We start from the raw sequence: 19603 nt of genomic DNA, 5'->3' as shown, positions 1-19603 counted from the left end.
TCGGTTCGAATCCGAGTCACGGCATTGTGGTTGGCACTGTCACGGCAGTTGGGTTTTTCCTTTACAGAATTCCCAATTGTACCAGTTGTTTTTGTAAAATGTCTATTAAAAACAGATCCTTTTCAATATTTAAACGATCTAACGACAAATTATTTAAACACACATGATTATAAGATGTAGGTATACTGTACTTACTGACATAAATTATCGTTCTTGAACATATTTGCGGTAAGGGGAGCGGACCTCTCCCCAGGCCAATCAGAATGCAGATGAATGCAGTTGCAGTTGAGTGACCTGTCTTGTGGCTGTCTACAGGGAATGCACATATGTAGCTGTCTCGCAGCCCAATCCAGACATCAATTGAAGACAGGTTTTGATGCAAATAGAGCAGTAAGTGCAGAGAAATGCTCACTCTCTAAAAATGGCATTCATACAATAGTAAGCTTAAATCCAACCTCACCAGTAGATAGGATTTATCAATAAATAAATAAAGCTTCTCCTCTCTGATATGGAATTACCCCCCAAAAAGTATAAGGGAATACCCAATGCTAACCTATGAGAGGGGCAGACCTCACATTAGTGAACAAGCATTTACAATGCAACGGTTTCGCCCTTGGAAAAGTTTGAGCTATTGGCATTGTGAATGACAAACTTTTTATTTATGTGTTGGTTTTGAAAACAGATAAATAAATGGCATTGTCATTTACAATGGCAATAGCTTAATCTCTCGCAAATGCGATTTCAACGTTCCAAGCACATCAGCCAGCGTAGTGAGGCCAAGCTGTGATAGAAGACTGTCCCGGGAAATATGGACCCCTCAGGACTAAAGGCCTGCAATATTAACTGGACTCTTCCCAGGAGCGACTCGGAAAATAGTTGTTCTTGTTGAAAGAGATAACAACTACAGCACTAATACACTGAAAAGTGGTCACCATGAAGAGAAAGCAGACAGAAAAAGTGGTAAACAGAGATTAAGCACCGCACCGAGTCTTGTCCAAAGACACCGCTTGTTTTTTTCCTTTCATTTTTAAAAAAAAAAAGTGAATTTATTATCCATGCTTTCTTTTACAAAGTAGAACCAGTCAAACTGACTTCGGTTTGCGATCCAAAGTAATATTCGCGATAATGTCACTTTCTTCGGACTCCGTCCCAGTTCGTTGCCGCAGAAAGGACGATTACGACTTCAGTTTACGGAATGTCGGTGACACCAGCCTGCAATCGAAATACTGGCTTGACGCTTGCTTTGAGAAGATACTGATAAGACCGACAGATGTTCAGCTTTCTTGGACGCAGGATGTAGGTTTCACAAGAAGCACTGATCATCGACCCTCCCGCCCGTCCATACTCACTCAAAATCTCAAAGATCTCCAGGGAAACATACATAATTCACTTGTTAAACCCAAACCTTTGTACATGAACGGATGAAATGCATCACAGGGTAGAGAGAATACACAATTTAAAAGAACGCTGAAAAAAAACAAGCACTGCCCAGCACTGATTTATCTGCAGTAGCGTTTTGGAAAGGAAGTGATAAGGCGTAAAGAATAAGTGTTTCTACTATGGTCACTGTCCCGCACGGACTAAAGATACGATAAGCAGACACGGAAACACACAGATAAACCTTTTTCCTCTCCCGACTTAACGGGTCGCATGGTTATACAGCGACACAAGCCCATTTTCATGACCAACATTTCTGGGGAAAAACTGACGTTACAGATAATATAAATAACTTGATATCTAAAATAAATAAAACGATCAAATGGCCAAATCTCTTGTGCCCCTCCTCAGGACTTTCTGGTCAACAGAAATCCTCACATATTGGCCTGCAAGGGTTTCATGTGTCAATCTTACAAACTTCTTAAGTGAGGGAGTAAATCAGATACATTTATGTACATCTTCCTCCCTCTCCAGAAGTAATCCGGCTGCCCACGAAGCCCAAAGGACCAGAAACATTCGGAATTAACTGACCAAACTTTCTGGAAACTAACCGACAAAGCAGAAAAAACACAGATTTATGCAGCTGGATTTCATTGCACTAAAGCTATTCATTTATTGCCCTCATCAGTCTTACACACCTCGGCACCCGCTGGTCAAGCAGTCACAATAGCCCTAGGCTTATCCTGCCACCCACCAATCACAGAACAGTGTGCTACAATAACACAGCCTACAAGGGTATGCAAGGGTAGGAGGACAATGAGAAGGCCTGCAGCCGGGACACCTACACACGCGTGAACAGGAAGAAGACGCAAGTACTCCTTGGGGGCTCAGGAATCCAAACGGAAACAGGGGATGCGGTAGGGTGCCACTTACCGGCAGGGTACTTGTTTAGAGCAGGGCAGGCAGCAGTAGCACTTCCACCGTCTCCTCCCCGATCCACTCACTAAACCATCCAGCCTGCAGCCGCCAGAGCTGCAGCTGCAGTCTGTAAGGAAGCCGCTGATTCGTGCGCTTCAGGCCTGTTAGCATTGGCCGCTGAGCAGCCCATTCTGATTGGCTTTGGCTCTATTCCTTTGCGTTTGGTTTTGTAATTACTTAGCTTTCTATTTCAATATCTTAAACCCAGACGGGCGCACCGAAAATGTGCGACTATTTCCTATAAATATAAACATTGCTTACTGGTGTGATAACGTTAGTCATTTTGTTCGTGGTAAATACATACCTGTTAACTTTGCTTACATTTGCCGCGGTCGTTCAGTTTTCCACAATATTTACGAAAACTGTTATTGTGTCAGTTTCTCCCATCATCATACGACAAATAAGCAGAAAAGACCCACAATAAACAGCGCATTTAAATGTCCATCAGTGGATCTGACTGTCCAGCTGTTTCTAACTACCTTCTAATAATGGTTTTAGCAAAGTTTGTCATGACACATTACGTATGCAAAGTTTTTGAAGTCACAGGTTTTTTTGGCTAGCTTCACTAAGGTGCTGTAATTGGATTTATCAGGACACAAGTCGTATAAACAAGCGGCAATCTCCCGATTTTTGAAGCCACAAATTGCAGAGGCAGTCAGGTCCCGGGCCGGCCAGCCAATCACAGCGCGGCCCGGGAATGACGTCACGGGGGTGTCCCGGGCTGCTGATTCGTGCGCTTCAGGCCTGTTAGCATTGGCCGCTGAGCAGCCCATTCTGATTGGCTTTGGCTCTATTCCTTTGCGTTTGGTTTTGTAATTACTTAGCTTTCTATTTCAATATCTTAAACCCAGATGGGCGCACCGAAAATGTGCGACTATTTCCTATAAATATAAACATTGCTTACTGGTGTGATAACGTTAGTCATTTTGTTCGTGGTAAATACATACCTGTTAACTTTGCTTACATTTGCCGCGGTCGTTCAGTTTTCCACAATATTTACGAAAACTGTTATTGTGTCAGTTTCTCCCATCATCATACGACAAATAAGCAGAAAAGACCCACAATAAACAGCACATTTAAATGTCCATCAGTGGATCTGACTGTCCAGCTGTTTCTAACTACCTTTTAATAATGGTTTTAGCAAAGTTTGCCATGACACATTACTTATGCAAAGTTTTTGAAGTCACAGGTTTTTTTTGGCTAGCTTCACTAAGGTGCTGTAATTGGATTTATCAGGACACAAGTCGTATAAACAAGCGGCAATCTCCCGATTTTTGAAGCCACAAATTGCAGAGGCAGTCAGGTCCCGGGCCGGCCAGCCAATCACAGCGCGGCCCGGGAATGACGTCACGGGGGTGTCCCGGGCCGGCAGCCAATCGCAGCGCGGCCCGGGACAAAGGGGCGGGGCTTAAAAAAAGCACCAGAAACGCCCCCGAATCGCGTTTTCGAGAGAAAGCGCAATTGACAGCCTCTGCCTCCCAATGGCTATCCTCCATTTATGGAGCTAGCCAATGAGAGGCAGAGGCGGGGCCGACATCCATACTGAAGACAATAGTTTTCAAACTGGGAGGGGCACTTCGTGCCCCTCGCCAGGTTCGAAACCTAAAAATGTAATAGACTGTTTGATACTACTAGGACATACAAACTACCACAGTACATGTCTTACCTTTTACTTACATAGCATGATGCCCCTAGGACTACCTAGGGCCTACCTTAGGGGTTACTGATATGTAATAAAATTGAAGTTTAAGGCTTGGCAAGTAGTTTTAAATGCCAAGTCGAAGTGGCAGTACACTGCAGCACAGACACTGCAGTAGCAGGCTTGAGACAGGTTTGAAATGCTATTTCTTTGGGCGGCACAATCAGTCCCTGGGTATATGGAATACCACTTTACAAGGGGCTTTCAAGTAAATTAAATCTGTCAGTCAGGTATACTCCAATTATACACATGATTAGGGACGAAGCACGTGCACTTCAGCACTGATTAGTAGCGATAAAAAGATCAGAGTCCTAAGGCCAACAAAAAGATACAGCAAAATGCGGAGGTGAAAAGCAATAAGGTGGGGTTGGGACCACCTTAAGAATGCAAGGTCTAACAAAAACGAACTAAGGATAACATGAGTAAAACATCAGGTTTCTCTACAGCATTTGGTGAGACAAGTGGGCCTTCTTTTATCTTCCATAAATGCAATCATTCCCGGACCCCTTTATTATATAGCTCTTCAAGGAAAAAATATAAAGCACTTACAAAGGAGCCTCAAATACTCAAAGATGGTAGACTTCTGTAATATGGGTCATATACTAAAAGCAGCACGAAAACAGAGTTCAATAGGGTCCAAAAACTTGAGTGACCCATGAGAGTATGCATGCAAGCCTATGGTATTCCAAACTAGAGATATACGCATGCAATTTTTGTTTTTAGGAGAGAATGTGCCTGCTGAAAAAACATTATTTTTAAAAAGTGCATTGCAGAATATCAGGAATTTGCTGTGGGACACCTTGAAAACTTGCATACAGATTATGTGCACACACCTTACAGTCAGTTGTTGTGGCCGAGTGGTTAAGGCGATGGACTAAAAATCCATTGGGGTCTCCCCGCGCAGGTTCGAATCCTGCCGACAACGAGAATCTTTTTTAACATCGGCTACAATTTCAGAAGTTAACCTTTAGTATTTCTTCCATGTCAGTTTTATAAATAGGTGGCTTATTTTGGTGTCACTATTGCCATATCACATATTTATTATCGCTCCCCCTTTCATATCTTTGCTATAACTCTCGTGCTTCATTAGCGCTGGTGCAAACGCTTCAAATTATTATACCCTGGCTCTCTCGGTCATACCTGTGCATGCACTTGAAACTTACTTTACCAATAAAAGAAGCAAATAGAGAAATAAAATAAAAGTGCTAGCTGGATTAGGCAAACGCAGTTCATAAAACTGCATTTTCTTTTCTATTCTCCCCCGTCTTACAAGCTTAACTGCTCCCTGTGTAATTTCTCTTAACCTGCTGTTCCTGGAAGAGAATTTCATCTACAAGCTCTTTCTGTGTTTTTTCCTAGTCTTTTCTTTCCCTTTTCTTAGATTTGTAACTGTTTCTTTACGTGCTCTATTTAGGCGCCATTAATCTAATTTGAGCTCCTTGTACCTGCTGCTGTTTTCTCCACACCTCATACTGTCTTTTCCCTCTTTCTCTCTTTCTCTGCGGTTGGTGGCTACTTTCCAAAGCGTCTGATGCCCCAATGTTCCTTCGTCTTGTTGTCAGACGTGAATTTGAAAAGCAACAAAATTAACGAGCCTTTACCACTCACACATGGCAGAAGTTTATACTTTAATTCAATGAGCTAAGAAAAGTGTGTTGTGGGGCCCCTACGAGCCATGGTGCTTGCTTCATCATAATTAGGCATGCAGTCATTAGCCACAGCTCTGATTATGGGTCACTGAGGTCAGTTTCAATAATTCATCAAAAACCTAACCATGCAGTCCCCCCTAACTGTGTAGTTATCTTGCTTTACTGCTGTTTGTGTGATTAGCTGGGAGGAGCTCACGGCAGCATCCTCCCAATAAAAGTGTAGATGGACCGTTCCTTAACTCTTTCTTGCTTCACATACAGATGGCTTGAGGAGGTACAGGGGAGATGCAGGTCTAATAAACAGAATAGAATATCTGCGCCAGGTGTGTTTCTCTGCATTGGTGTCCCATCACAGGCCCACCAGTGTATGTGTGATCTTTGACTCCTGCCAGTTCACAAGCAGGCGGCCAGGAAACGGTTTCAGCCTATCAACCACTGAGGAGATAAAGCCTTTGTATAAGGAATGAGGAAGCAATGAACACATTCAGCCTATCACAGGAGTAGCCCTGAGTGTTCCGAATTATAATTTCTTCATGTCACTGTACATTATTGAGCCCAAGTAGCTCGCCGTGATCGTATAGTGGTTAGTACTCTGCGTTGTGGCCGCAGCAACCTCGGTTCGAATCCGAGGCACGGCATTGTGGTTGGCAATGTCACGGCAGTTGGGTTTTTCCTTTACAGAATTCCCAAATGTACCAGTTGTTTTTGTAAAATGTCTATTAAAAACAGATCCTTTTCAATATTTAAATGATCTAACGACAAATTATTTAAACACACATGATTATAAGATGTAGGTATACTGTACTTACTGACATAAATTATCGTTCTTGAACATATTTGCGGTAAGGGGAGCGGACCTCTCCCCCAGGCCAATCAGAATGCAGATGAATGCAGTTGCAGTTGAGTGACCTGTGTTGTGGCTGTCTACAGGGAATGCACATATGTAGCTTTCTCGCAGCCCAATCCAGACGTCAATTGAAGACAGGTTTTCATGCAAATAGAGCAGTAAGTGCAGAGAAATGCTCACTCTCTAAAAATGGCATTTATACAATAGTAAGATTAAATACAACCTCACCAGTAGATAGGATTTATCAATAAATAAATAAAGCTTCTCCTCTCTGATATGGAATTACCCCCAAAAAAGTATAAGGGAATACCCAATGCTAACCTATGAGAGGGGCAGACCTCACAGTAGTGAAAAATGTAATAGACTGTTTGATACTACTAGGACATACAAACTACCACAGTACATGTCTTACCTTTTACTTGCATATCATGATGCCCCTAGGACTTCTTAGGGCCTACCTTAGGGGTTACTGATATGTAATAAAATTGGAGTTTAAGGCTTGGCAAGTAGTTTTAAATGCCAAGTCGAAGTGGCAGTACACTGCAGCACAGGCACTGCAGTAGCAGGCTTGAGACAGGTTTGAAATGCTATTTCTTTGGGCGGCACAATCAGTCCCTGGGTATATGGTATACCACTTTACAAGGGGCTTTCAAGTAAATTAAATCTGTCAGTCAGGTATACTCCAATTATACACCTGATTAGGGAAGAAGCACGTGCATTTCAGCACTGATTAGTAGCGATAAAGTGATCAGAGTCCTAAGGCCAACAAAAAGATACAGCAAAATGCGGAGGTGAAAAGCAATAAGGTGGGGTTGGGACCACCTTAAGAATGCAAGGTCTAACAAAAACGAACTAAGGATAACATGAGTAAAACATCAGGTTTCTCTACAGCATTTGGTGAGACAAGTGGGCCTTCTTTTATCTTCCATAAATGCAATCCTTCCTGGACCCCTTTATTATATAGCTCCTCCAGGAAAAAATATAAAGCACTTACAAAGGAGCCTCAAATACTCAAAGATGGTAGACTTCTGTAATATGGGCCATATACTAAAAGCAGCACGAAAACAGAGTGCAATAGGGTCCAAAAAACTTGAGTGACCCATGAGAGTATGCATGCAAGCCTATGGTATTCCAAACTAGAGATATACGCATGCAATTTTTGTTTTTACGAGAGAATGTGCCTGCTGAAAAAAACATTATTTTTTTAAAGTGCATTGCAGAATATCAGGAATTTGCTGTGGGACACCTTGAAAACTTGCATACAGATTATGTGCACACACCTTACAGTCAGTTGTTGTGGCCGAGTGGTTAAGGCGATGGACTAGAAATCCATTGGGGTCTCCCCGCGCAGGTTCGAATCCTGCCGACAACGAGAATCTTTTTAACATCGGCTACAATTTTAGAAGTTAACCTTTAGTATTTCTTCCATGTCAGTTTTATAAATAGGTGGCTTATTTTGGTGTCACTATTGCCATATCACATATTTATTATCGCTCCCCCTTTCATATCTTTGCTATAACTCTCGTCCTTCATTAGCGCTGGTGCAAACGCTTCAAATTATTATACCCTGGCTCTCTCGGTCATACCTGTGCATGCACTTGAAACTTACTTTACCAATAAAAGAAGCAAATAGAGAAATAAAATAAAAGTGCTAGCTGGATTAGGCAAACACACTTCATAAAACTGCATTTTCTTTTCTATTCTCCCCCGTGTTACAAGCTTAACTGCTCCCTGTGTAATTTCTCCTAACCTGCTGTTCCTGGAAGAGAATTTCATCTACAAGCTCTTTCTGTGTTTTTTCCTAGTCTTTTCTTTCCCTTTTCTTAGATTTGTAACTGTTCCTTTACGTGCTCTACTGAGGCGCCATTAATCTCATTTGAGCTCCTTGTACCTGCTGCTGTTTTCTCCACACCTCATACTGTCTTTTCCCTCTTTCTCTCTTTCTCTGCGGTTGGTGGCTACTTTCCAAAGCGTCTGATGCCCCAATGTTCCTTCGTCTTGTTGTCAGACGTGAATTTGAAAAGCAACAAAATTAACAAGCCTTTACCACTCACACATGGCAGAAGTTTATACTTTAATTCAATGAGCTAAGAAAAGTGTGTTGTGGGGCCCCTACGAGCCATGGTGCTTGCTTCATCATAATTAGGCATGCAGTCATTAGCCACAGCTCTGATTATGGGTCACTGAGGTCAGTTTCAATAATTCCTCAAAAACCTAACCATGCAGTCCCCCCTAACTGTGTAGTTATCTTGCTTTACTGCTGTTTGTGTGATTAGCTGGGAGGAGCTCACGGCAGCATCCTCCCAATAAAAGTGTAGATGGACCGTTCCTTAACTCTTTCTTGCTTCACATACAGATGGCTTGAGGAGGTACAGGGGAGATGCAGGTCTAATAAACAGAATAGAATATCTGCGCCAGGTTTGTTTCTCTGCATTGGTGTCCCATCACAGGCCCACAAGTGTATGTGTGATCTTTGACTCCTGCCAGTTCACAAGCAGGCGGCCAGGAAAAGGTTTCAGCCTATCAACCACTGAGGAGATAAAGCCTTTGTATAAGGAATGAGGAAGCAATGAACACATTCAGCCTATCACAGGAGTAGCCCTGAGTGTTCCGAATTATAATTTCTTCATGTCACTGTACGTTATTGAGCCCAAGTAGCTCGCCGTGATCGTATAGTGGTTAGTACTCTGCGTTGTGGCCGCAGCAACCTCGGTTCGAATCTGAGTCACGGCATTGTGGTTGGCAATGTCACGGCAGTTGGGTTTTTCCTTTACAGAATTCCCAAATGTACCAGTTGTTTTTGTAAAATGTCTATTAAAAACAGATCCTTTTCAATATTTAAACGATCTAACGACAAATTATTTAAACACACATGATTATAAGATGTAGGTATACTGTACTTACTGACATAAATTATCGTTCTTGAACATATTTGCGGTAAGGGGAGCGGAGCTCTCCCCCAGGCCAATCAGAATGCAGATGAATGCAGTTGCAGTTGAGTGACCTGTGTTGTGGCTGTCTACAGGGAATGCACATATGTAGCTGTCCCGCAGCCCAATCCAGACGTCAATCGAAGACAGGTTTCAATGCAAATAGAGCAGTAAGTGCAGAGAAATGCTCACTCTCTAAAAATGGCATTTATACAATAGTAAGATTAAATCCAACCTCACCAGTAGATAGGATTTATCAATAAATAAATAAAGCTTCTCCTCTCTGATATGGAATTACCACCCAAAAAGTATAAGGGAATACCCAATGCTAACCTATGAGAGGGGCAGACCTCACAGTAGTGAAAAATGTAATAGACTGTTTGATACTACTAGGACATACAAACTACCACAGTACATGTCTTACCTTTTACTTACATAGCATGATGCCCCTAGGACTACCTAGGGCCTACCTTAGGGGTTACTGATATGTAATAAAATTGGAGTTTAAGGCTTGGCAAGTAGTTTTAAATGCCAAGTCGTAGTGGCAGTACACTGCAGCACAGGCACTGCAGTAGCAGGCTTGAGACAGGTTTGAAATGCTATTTCTTTGGGCGGCACAATCAGTCCCTGGGTATATGGTATACCACTTTACAAGGGGCTTTCAAGTAAATTAAATCTGTCAGTCAGGTATACTCCAATTATACACATGATTAGGGAAGAAGCACGTGCACTTCAGCACTGATTAGTAGCGATAAAGTGATCAGAGTCCTAAGGCCAACAAAAAGATACAGCAAAATGCGGAGGTGAAAAGCAATAAGGTGGGGTTGGGACCACCTTAAGAATGCAAGGTCTAACAAAAACGAACTAAGGATAACATGAGTAAAACATCAGGTTTCTCTACAGCATTTGGTGAGACAAGTGGGCCTTCTTTTATCTTCCATAAATGCAATCCTTCCTGGACCCCTTTATTATATAGCTCCTCCAGGAAAAAATATAAAGCACTTACAAAGGAGCCTCAAATACTCAAAGATGGTAGACTTCTGTAATATGGGCCATATACTAAAAGCAGCACGAAAACAGAGTGCAATAGGGTCCAAAAAACTTGAGTGACCCATGAGAGTATGCATGCAAGCCTATGGTATTCCAAACTAGAGATATACGCATGCAATTTTTGTTTTTACGAGAGAATGTGCCTGCTGAAAAAAACATTATTTTTTAAAAGTGCATTGCAGAATATCAGGAATTTGCTGTGGGACACCTTGAAAACTTGCATACAGATTATGTGCACACACCTCACAGTCAGTTGTTGTGGCCGAGTGGTTAAGGCGATGGACTAGAAATCCATTGGGGTCTCCCCGCGCAGGTTCGAATCCTGCCAACAACGAGAATCTTTTTAACATCGGCTAAAATTTCAGAAGTTAACCTTTAGTATTTCTTCCATGTCAGTTTTATAAATAGGTGGCTTATTTTGGTGCCACTATTGCCATATCACATATTTATTATCGCTCCCCCTTTCATATCTTTGCTATAACTCTCGTCCTTCATTAGCGCTGGTGCAAACGCTTCAAATTATTATACCCTGGCTCTCTCGGTCATACCTGTGCATGCACTTGAAACTTACTTTACCAATAAAAGAAGCAAATAGAGAAATAAAATAAAAGTGCTAGCTGGATTAGGCAAACACACTTCATAAAACTGCATTCTCTTTTCTATTCTCCCCCGTGTTACAAGCTTAACTGCTCCCTGTGTAATTTCTCCTAACCTGCTGTTCCTGGAAGAGAATTTCATCTACAAGCTCTTTCTGTGTTTTTTCCTAGTCTTTTCTTTCCCTTTTCTTAGATTTGTAACTGTTCCTTTACGTGCTCTACTGAGGCGCCATTAATCTCATTTGAGCTCCTTGTACCTGCTGCTGTTTTCTCCACACCTCATACTGTCTTTTCCCTCTTTCTCTCTTTCTCTGCGGTTGGTGGCTACTTTCCAAAGCGTCTGATGCCCCAATGTTCCTTCGTCTTGTTGTCAGACGTGAATTTGAAAAGCAACAAAATTAACAAGCCTTTACCACTCACACATGGCAGAAGTTTATACTTTAATTCAATGAGCGAAGAAAAGTGTGTTGTGGGGCCCCTACGAGCCATGGTGCTTGCTTCATCATAATTAGGCATGCAGTCATTAGCCACAGCTCTGATTATGGGTCACTGAGGTCAGTTTCAATAATTCCTCAAAAACCTAACCATGCAGTCCCCCCTAACTGTGTAGTTATCTTGCTTTACTGCTGTTTGTGTGATTAGCTGGGAGGAGCTCACGGCAGCATCCTCCCAATAAAAGTGTAGATGGACCGTTCCTTAACTCTTTCTTGCTTCACATACAGATGGCTTGAGGAGGTACAGGGGAGATGCAGGTCTAATAAACAGAATAGAATATCTGCGCCAGGTTTGTTTCTCTGCATTAGTGTCCCATCACAGGCCCACAAGTGTATGTGTGATCTTTGACTCCTGCCAGTTCACAAGCAGGCAGCCAGGAAACGGTTTCAGCCTATCAACCACTGAGGAGATAAAGCCTTTGTATAAGGAATGAGGAAGCAATGAACACATTCAGCCTATCACAGGAGTAGCCCTGAGTGTTCCGAATTATAATTTCTTCATGTCACTGTACGTTATTGAGCCCAAGTAGCTCGCCGTGATCGTATAGTGGTTAGTACTCTGCGTTGTGGCCGCAGCAACCTCGGTTCGAATCTGAGTCACGGCATTGTGGTTGGCAATGTCACGGCAGTTGGGTTTTTCCTTTACAGAATTCCCAAATGTACCAGTTGTTTTTGTAAAATGTCTATTAAAAACAGATCCTTTTCAATATTTAAACGATCTAACGACAAATTATTTAAACACACATGATTATAAGATGTAGGTATACTGTACTTACTGACATAAATTATCGTTCTTGAACATATTTGCGGTAAGGGGAGCGGAGCTCTCCCCCAGGCCAATCAGAATGCAGATGAATGCAGTTGCAGTTGAGTGACCTGTGTTGTGGCTGTCTACAGGGAATGCACATATGTAGCTGTCCCGCAGCCCAATCCAGACGTCAATCGAAGACAGGTTTCAATGCAAATAGAGCAGTAAGTGCAGAGAAATGCTCACTCTCTAAAAATGGCATTTATACAATAGTAAGATTAAATCCAACCTCACCAATAGATAGGAATTATCAATAAATAAATAAAGCTTCTCCTCTCTGATATGGAATTACCCCCCAAAAAGTATAAGGGAATACACAATGCTAACCTATGAGAGGGGCAGACCTCACAGTAGTGAAAAATGTAATAGACTGTTTGATACTACTAGGACATACAAACTACCACAGTACATGTCTTACCTTTTACTTACATAGCATGATGCCCCTAGGACTACCTAGGGCCTACCTTAGGGGTTACTGATATGTAATAAAATTGGAGTTCAAGGCTTGGCAAGTAGTTTTAAATGCCAAGTCGAAGTGGCAGTACACTGCAGCACAGGCACTGCAGTAGCAGGCTTGAGACAGGTTTGAAATGCTATTTCTTTGGGCGGCACAATCAGTCCCTGGGTATATGGTATAAGACTTTACAAGGGGCTTTCAAGTAAATTAAATCTGTCAGTCAGGTATACTCCAATTATACACATGATTAGGGAAGAAGCACGTGCACTTCAGCACTGATTAGTAGCGATAAAGTGATCAGAGTCCTAAGGCCAACAAAAAGATACAGCAAAATGCGGAGGTGAAAAGCAATAAGGTGGGGTTGGGACCACCTTAAGAATGCAAGGTCTAACAAAAACGAACTAAGGATAACATGAGTAAAACATCAGGTTTCTCTACAGCATTTGGTGAGACAAGTGGGCCTTCTTTTATCTTCCATAAATGCAATCCTTCCCGGACCCCTTTATTATATAGCTCTTCAAGGAAAAAATATAAACACTTACAAAGGAGCCTCAAATACTCAAAGATGGTAGACTTCTGTAATATGGGTCATATACTAAAAGCAGCACGAAAACAGAGTGCAATAGGGTCCAAAAAACTTGAGTGACCCATGAGAGTATGCATGCAAGCCTATGGTATTCCAAACTAGAGATATACGCATGCAATTTTTGTTTTTAGGAGAGAATGTGCCTGCTGAAAAAAACATTATTTTTTAAAAGTGCATTGCAGAATATCAGGAATTTGCTGTGGGACACCTTGTAAACTTGCATACAGATTATGTGCATACACCTTACAGTCAGTTGTTGTGGCCGAGTGGTTAAGGCGATGGACTAGAAATCCATTGGGGTCTCCCTGCGCAGGTTCGAATCCTGCCGACAACGAGAATCTTTTTAACATCGGCTACAATTTCAGAAGTTAACCTTTAGTATTTCTTCCATGTCAGTTTTATAAATAGGTGGCTTATTTTGGTGTCACTATTGCCATATCACATATTTATGATCGCTCCCCCTTTCATATCTTTGCTATAACTCTCGTCCTTCATTAGCGCTGGTGCAAACACTTCAAATTATTATACCCTGGCTCTCTCGGTCATACCTGTGCATGCACTTGAAACTTACTTTACCAATAAAAGAAGCAAATAGAGAAATAAAATAAAAGTGCTAGCTGGATTAGGCAAACACACTTCATAAAACTGCATTTTCTTTTCTATTCTCCCCCGTGTTACAAGCTTAACTGCTCCCTGTTTAATTTCTCTTAACCTGCTGTTCCTGGAAGAGAATTTCATCTACAAGCTCTTTCTGTGTTTTTTCCTAGTCTTTTCTTTCCCTTTTCTTAGATTTGTAACTGTTCCTTTACGTGCTCTATTTAGGCGCCATTAATCTCATTTGAGCTCCCTGTACCTGCTGTTGTTTTCTCCACACCTCATACTGCCTTTTCCCTCTTTCTCTCTTTCTCTGCGGTTGGTGGCTACTTTCCAAAGCGTCTGATGCCCCAATGTTCCTTCGTCTTGTTGCCAGGCGTGAATTTGAAAAGCAACAAAATTAACAAGCCTTAACCACTCACACATGGCAGAAGTTTATACTTTAATTCAATGAGCTAAGAAAAGTGTGTTGTGGGGCCCCTACGAGCCATGGTGCTTGCTTCATCATAATTAGGCATGCAGTCATTAGCCACATCTCTGATTATGGGTCACTGAGGTCAGTTTCAATAATTCCTCAAAAACCTAACCATGCAGTCCCCCCTAACTGTGTAGTTATCTTGCTTTACTGCTGTTTGTGTGATTAGCTGGGAGGAGCTCACGGCAGCATCCTCCCAATAAAAGTGTAGATGGACCGTTCCTTTACTCTTTCTTGCTTCACATACAGATGGCTTGAGGAGGTACAGGGGAGATGCAGGTCTAATAAACAGAATAGAATATCTGCTCCAGGTGTGTTTCTCTGCATTGGTGTCCCATCACAGGCCCACCAGTGTATGTGTGATCTTTGACTCCTGCCAGTTCACAAGCAGGCGGCCAGGAAACGGTTTCAGCCTATCAACCACTGAGGAGATAAAGCCTTTGTATAAGGAATGAGGAAGCAATGAACACATTCAGCCTATCACAGGAGTAGCCCTGAGTGTTCCGAATTATAATTTCTTCATGTCACTGTACATTATTGAGCCCAAGTAGCTCGCCGTGATCGTATAGTGGTTAGTACTCTGCGTTGTGGCCGCAGCAACCTCGGTTCGAATCCGAGTCACGGCATTGTGGTTGGCAATGTCACGGCAGTTGGGTTTTTCCTTTACGGAATTCCCAAATGTACCAGTTGTTTTTGTAAAATGTCTATTAAAAACAGATCCTTTTCAATATTTAAACGATCTAACGACAAATTATTTAAACACACATGATTATAAGATGTAGGTATACTGTACTTACTGACATAAATTATCGTTCTTGAATATATTTGCGGTAAGGGGAGCGGAGCTCTCCCCCAGGCCAATCAGAATGCAGATGAATGCAGTTGCAGTTGAGTGACCTGTGTTGTGGCTGTCTACAGGGAATGCACATATGTAGCTGTCTCGCAGCCCAATCCAGACGTCAATTGAAGACAGGTTTTCATGCAAATAGAGCAGTAAGTGAAGGGAAATGCTCACTCTCTAAAAATGGCATTTATACAATAGTAAGATTAAATCCAACCTCACCAGTAGATAGGATTTATCAATAAATAAATAAAGCTTCTCCTCTCTGATATGGAATTACCACCCAAAAAGTATAAGGGAATACCCAATGCTAACCTATGAGAGGGGCAGATCTCACAGTAGTGAAAAATGTAATAGACTGTTTGATACTAATAGGACATACAAACTACCACAGTACATGTCTTACCTTTTACTTACATAGCATGATGCCCCAGGACTACTTAGGGCCTACCTTAGGGGTTACTGATATGTAATAAAATTGGAGTTTAAGGCTTGTCAAGTAGTTTTAAATGCCAAGTCGAAGTGGCAGTACACTGCAGCACAGGCACTGCAGTAGCAGGCTTGAGACAGGTTTGAAATGCTATTTCTTTGGGCGGCACAATCAGTCCCTGGGTATATGGTATACCACTTTACAAGGGGCTTTCAAGTAAATTAAATCTGTCAGTCAGGTATACTCCAATTATACACATGATTAGGGAAGAAGCACGTGCACTTCAGCACTGATTAGTAGCGATAAAGTGATCAGAGTCCTAAGGCCAACAAAAAGATACAGCAAAATGCGGAGGTGAAAAGCAATAAGGTGGGGTTGGGACCACCTTAAGAATGCAAGGTCTAACAAAAACGAACTAAGGATAACATGAGTAAAACATCAGGTTTCTCTACAGCATTTGGTGAGACAAATGGGCCTTCTTTTATCTTCCATAAATGCAATCTTTCCCGGACCCCTTTATTATATAGCTCTTAAAGGAGAAAATATAAAGCACTTACAAAGGAGCCTCAAATACTCAAAGATGGTAGACTTCTGTAATATGGGCCATATACTAAAAGCAGCACGAAAACAGAGTGCAATAGGGTCCAAAAAACTTGAGTGACCCATGAGAGTATGCATGCAAGCCTATAGTATTCCAAACTAGAGATAAACGCATGCAATTTTTGTTTTCAGGAGAGAATGTGCCTGCTGAAAAAAACATTATTTTTAAAAAGTGCATTGCAGAATATCAGGAATTTGCTGTGGGACACCTTGAAAACTTGCATACAGATTATGTGCACAAGCCTTACAGTCAGTTGTTGTGGCCGAGTGGTTAAGGCGATGGACTAGAAATCCATTGGGATCTCCCCGCGCAGGATCTAATCCTGCCGACAACGAGAATCTTTTTAACATCGGCTACAATTTCAGAAGTTAACCTTTAGTTTTTCTTCCATGTCAGTTTTATAAATAGGTGGCTTATTTTGGTGTCACTATTGCCATATCACATATTTATTATTGCTCCCCCTTTCATATCTTTGCTATAACTCTCGTCCTTCATTAGCGCTGGTGCAAACGCTTCAAATTATTATACCCTGGCTCTCTCGGTCATACCTGTGCATGCCCTTGAAACTTACTTTACCAATAAAAGAAGCAAATAGAGAAATAAAATAAAAGTACTAGCTGAATTAGGCAAACACACTTCATAAAACTGCATTTTCTTTTCTATTCTCCCCGAGTTACAAGCTTAACTGCTCCCTGTGTAATTTCTCTTAACCTGCTGTTCCTGGAAGAGAATTTCATCTACAAGCTCTTTCTGTGTTTTTTCCTAGTCTTTTCTTTCCCTTTTCTTAGATTTGTAACTGTTCCTTTATGTGCTCTATTTAGGCGCCATTAATCTCATTTGAGCTCCTTGTACCTGCTGCTGTTTTCTCCACACCTCATACTGTCTTTTCCCTCTTTCTCTCTTTCTCTGCGGTTGGTGGCTACTTTCCAAAGTGTCTGATGCCCCATTGTTCCTTCGTCTTGTTGTCAGACGTGAATTTGAAAAGCAACAAAATTAACGAGCCTTTACCACTCACACATGGCAGAAGTTTATACTTTAATTCAATGAGCTAAGAAAAGTGTGTTGTGGGGCCCCTACGAGCCATGGTGCTTGCTTCATCATAATTAGGCATGCAGTCATTAGCCACAGCTCTGATTATGGGTCACTGAGGTCAGTTTCAATAATTCCTCAAAAACCTAACCATGCAGTCCCCCCTAACTGTGTAGTCATCTTGCTTTACTGCTGTTTGTGTGATTAGCTGAGAGGAGCTCACGGCAGCATCCTCCCAATAAAAGTGTAGATGAACCGTTCCTTAACTCTTTCTTGCTTCACATACAGATGGATTGAGGAGGTACAGGGGAGATGCAGGTCTAATAAACAGAATAGAATATCTGCGCCAGGTGTGTTTCTCTGCATTGGTGTCCCATCACAGGCCCACCAGTGTATGTGTGATCTTTGACTCCTGCCAGTTCACAAGCAGGCGGCCAGGAAACGGTTTCAGCCTATCAACCACTGAGGAGATAAAGCCTTTGTATAAGGAATGAGGAAGCAATGAACACATTCAGCCTATCACAGGAGTAGCCCTGAGTGTTCCGAATTATAATTTCTTCATGTCACTGTACGTTATTGAGCCCAAGTAGCTCGCCGTGATCGTATAGTGGTTAGTAGTCTGCGTTGTGGCCGCAGCAACCTCGGTTCGAATCCGAGTCACGGCATTGTGGTTGGCAATGTCACGGCAGTTGGGTTTTTCCTTTACAGAATTCCCAAATGTACCAGTTGTTTTTGTAAAATGTCTATTAAAAACAGATCCTTTTCAATATTTAAACGATCTAACGACAAATTATTTAAACACACATGATTATAAGATGTAGGTATACTGTACTTACTGACATAAATTATCGTTCTTGAACATATTTGCAGTAAGGGGAGCGGACCTCTCCCCAGGCCAATCAGAATGCAGATGAATGCAGTTGCAGTTGAGTGACCTGTCTTGTGGCTGTCTACAGGGAATGCACATATGTAGCTGTCTCGCAGCCCAATCCAGACATCAATTGAAGACAGGTTTTGATGCAAATAGAGCAGTAAGTGCAGAGAAATGCTCACTCTCTAAAAATGGCATTTATACAATAGTAAGCTTAAATCCAACCTCACCAGTAGATAGGATTTATCAATAAATAAATAAAGCTTCTCCTCTCTGATATGGAATTACCCCCCAAAAAGTATAAGGGAATACCCAATGCTAACCTATGAGAGGGGCAGACCTCACATTAGTGAAAAATGTAATAGACTGTTTGATACTACTAGGACATACAAACTACCACAGTACATGTCTTACCTTTTACTTACATAGCATGATGCCCCTAGGACTACCTAGGGCCTACCTTAGGGGTTACTGATATGTAATAAAATTGAAGTTTAAGGCTTGGCAAGTAGTTTTAAATGCCAAGTCGAGGTGGCAGTACACTGCAGCACAGACACTGCAGTAGCAGGCTTGAGACAGGTTTGAAATGCTATTTCTTTGGGCGGCACAATCAGTCCCTGGGTATATGGAATACCACTTTACAAGGGGCTTTCAAGTAAATTAAATCTGTCAGTCAGGTATACTCCAATTATACACATGATTAGGGACGAAGCACGTGCACTTCAGCACTGATTAGTAGCGATAAAAAGATCAGAGTCCTAAGGCCAACAAAAAGATACAGCAAAATGCGGAGGTGAAAAGCAATAAGGTGGGGTTGGGACCACCTTAAGAATGCAAGGTCTAACAAAAACGAACTAAGGATAACATGAGTAAAACATCAGGTTTCTCTACAGCATTTGGTGAGACAAGTGGGCCTTCTTTTATCTTCCATAAATGCAATCATTCCCGGACCCTTTTATTATATAGCTCTTCAAGGAAAAAATATAAAGCACTTACAAAGGAGCCTCAAATACTCAAAGATGGTAGACTTCTGTAATATGGGTCATATACTAAAAGCAGCACGAAAACAGAGTGCAATAGGGTCCAAAAACTTGAGTGACCCATGAGAGTATGCATGCAAGCCTATGGTATTCCAAACTAGAGATATACGCATGAAATTTTTGTTTTTACGAGAGAATGTGCCTGCTGAAAAAAACATTATTTTTTAAAAGTGCATTGCAGAATATCAGGAATTTGCTGTGGGACACCTTGAAAACTTGCATACAGATTATGTGCACACACCTTACAGTCA

General features: G+C 41.8%; 5 non-coding genes across 5 annotated transcripts; all 5 read left to right on the top strand.

Moving 5' to 3' along the window:
• Positions 1-4897: 4897 nt before the first annotated feature.
• TRNAF-AAA (transfer RNA phenylalanine (anticodon AAA)) lies at positions 4898-4979 on the top strand. The gene has a single exon. It is a non-coding gene; the product is annotated as a tRNA-Phe (tRNA).
• A 2861-nt stretch (positions 4980-7840) lies between these two features.
• TRNAS-AGA (transfer RNA serine (anticodon AGA)) lies at positions 7841-7922 on the top strand. Its single transcript has one exon. It is a non-coding gene; the product is annotated as a tRNA-Ser (tRNA).
• A 2860-nt stretch (positions 7923-10782) lies between these two features.
• Positions 10783-10864, top strand: TRNAS-AGA (transfer RNA serine (anticodon AGA)). The gene has a single exon. It is a non-coding gene; the product is annotated as a tRNA-Ser (tRNA).
• Positions 10865-13723: 2859 nt separating this feature from the next.
• On the top strand, positions 13724-13805 carry TRNAS-AGA (transfer RNA serine (anticodon AGA)). Its single transcript has one exon. It is a non-coding gene; the product is annotated as a tRNA-Ser (tRNA).
• A 1289-nt stretch (positions 13806-15094) lies between these two features.
• Positions 15095-15166, top strand: TRNAH-GUG (transfer RNA histidin (anticodon GUG)). Its single transcript has one exon. It is a non-coding gene; the product is annotated as a tRNA-His (tRNA).
• The last annotated feature ends 4437 nt before the right edge of the window (positions 15167-19603 follow it).

The sequence above is a fragment of the Lissotriton vulgaris genome, chromosome 1_1, assembly GCF_964263255.1.
Source record: "Lissotriton vulgaris chromosome 1_1, aLisVul1.2, whole genome shotgun sequence".
Classification (NCBI taxonomy): Eukaryota; Metazoa; Chordata; class Amphibia; order Caudata; family Salamandridae; genus Lissotriton; species Lissotriton vulgaris.
The sequence above is the reverse complement of the archived record's forward strand: the minus strand, read 5'-3'. Positions and strand labels throughout refer to the sequence as shown.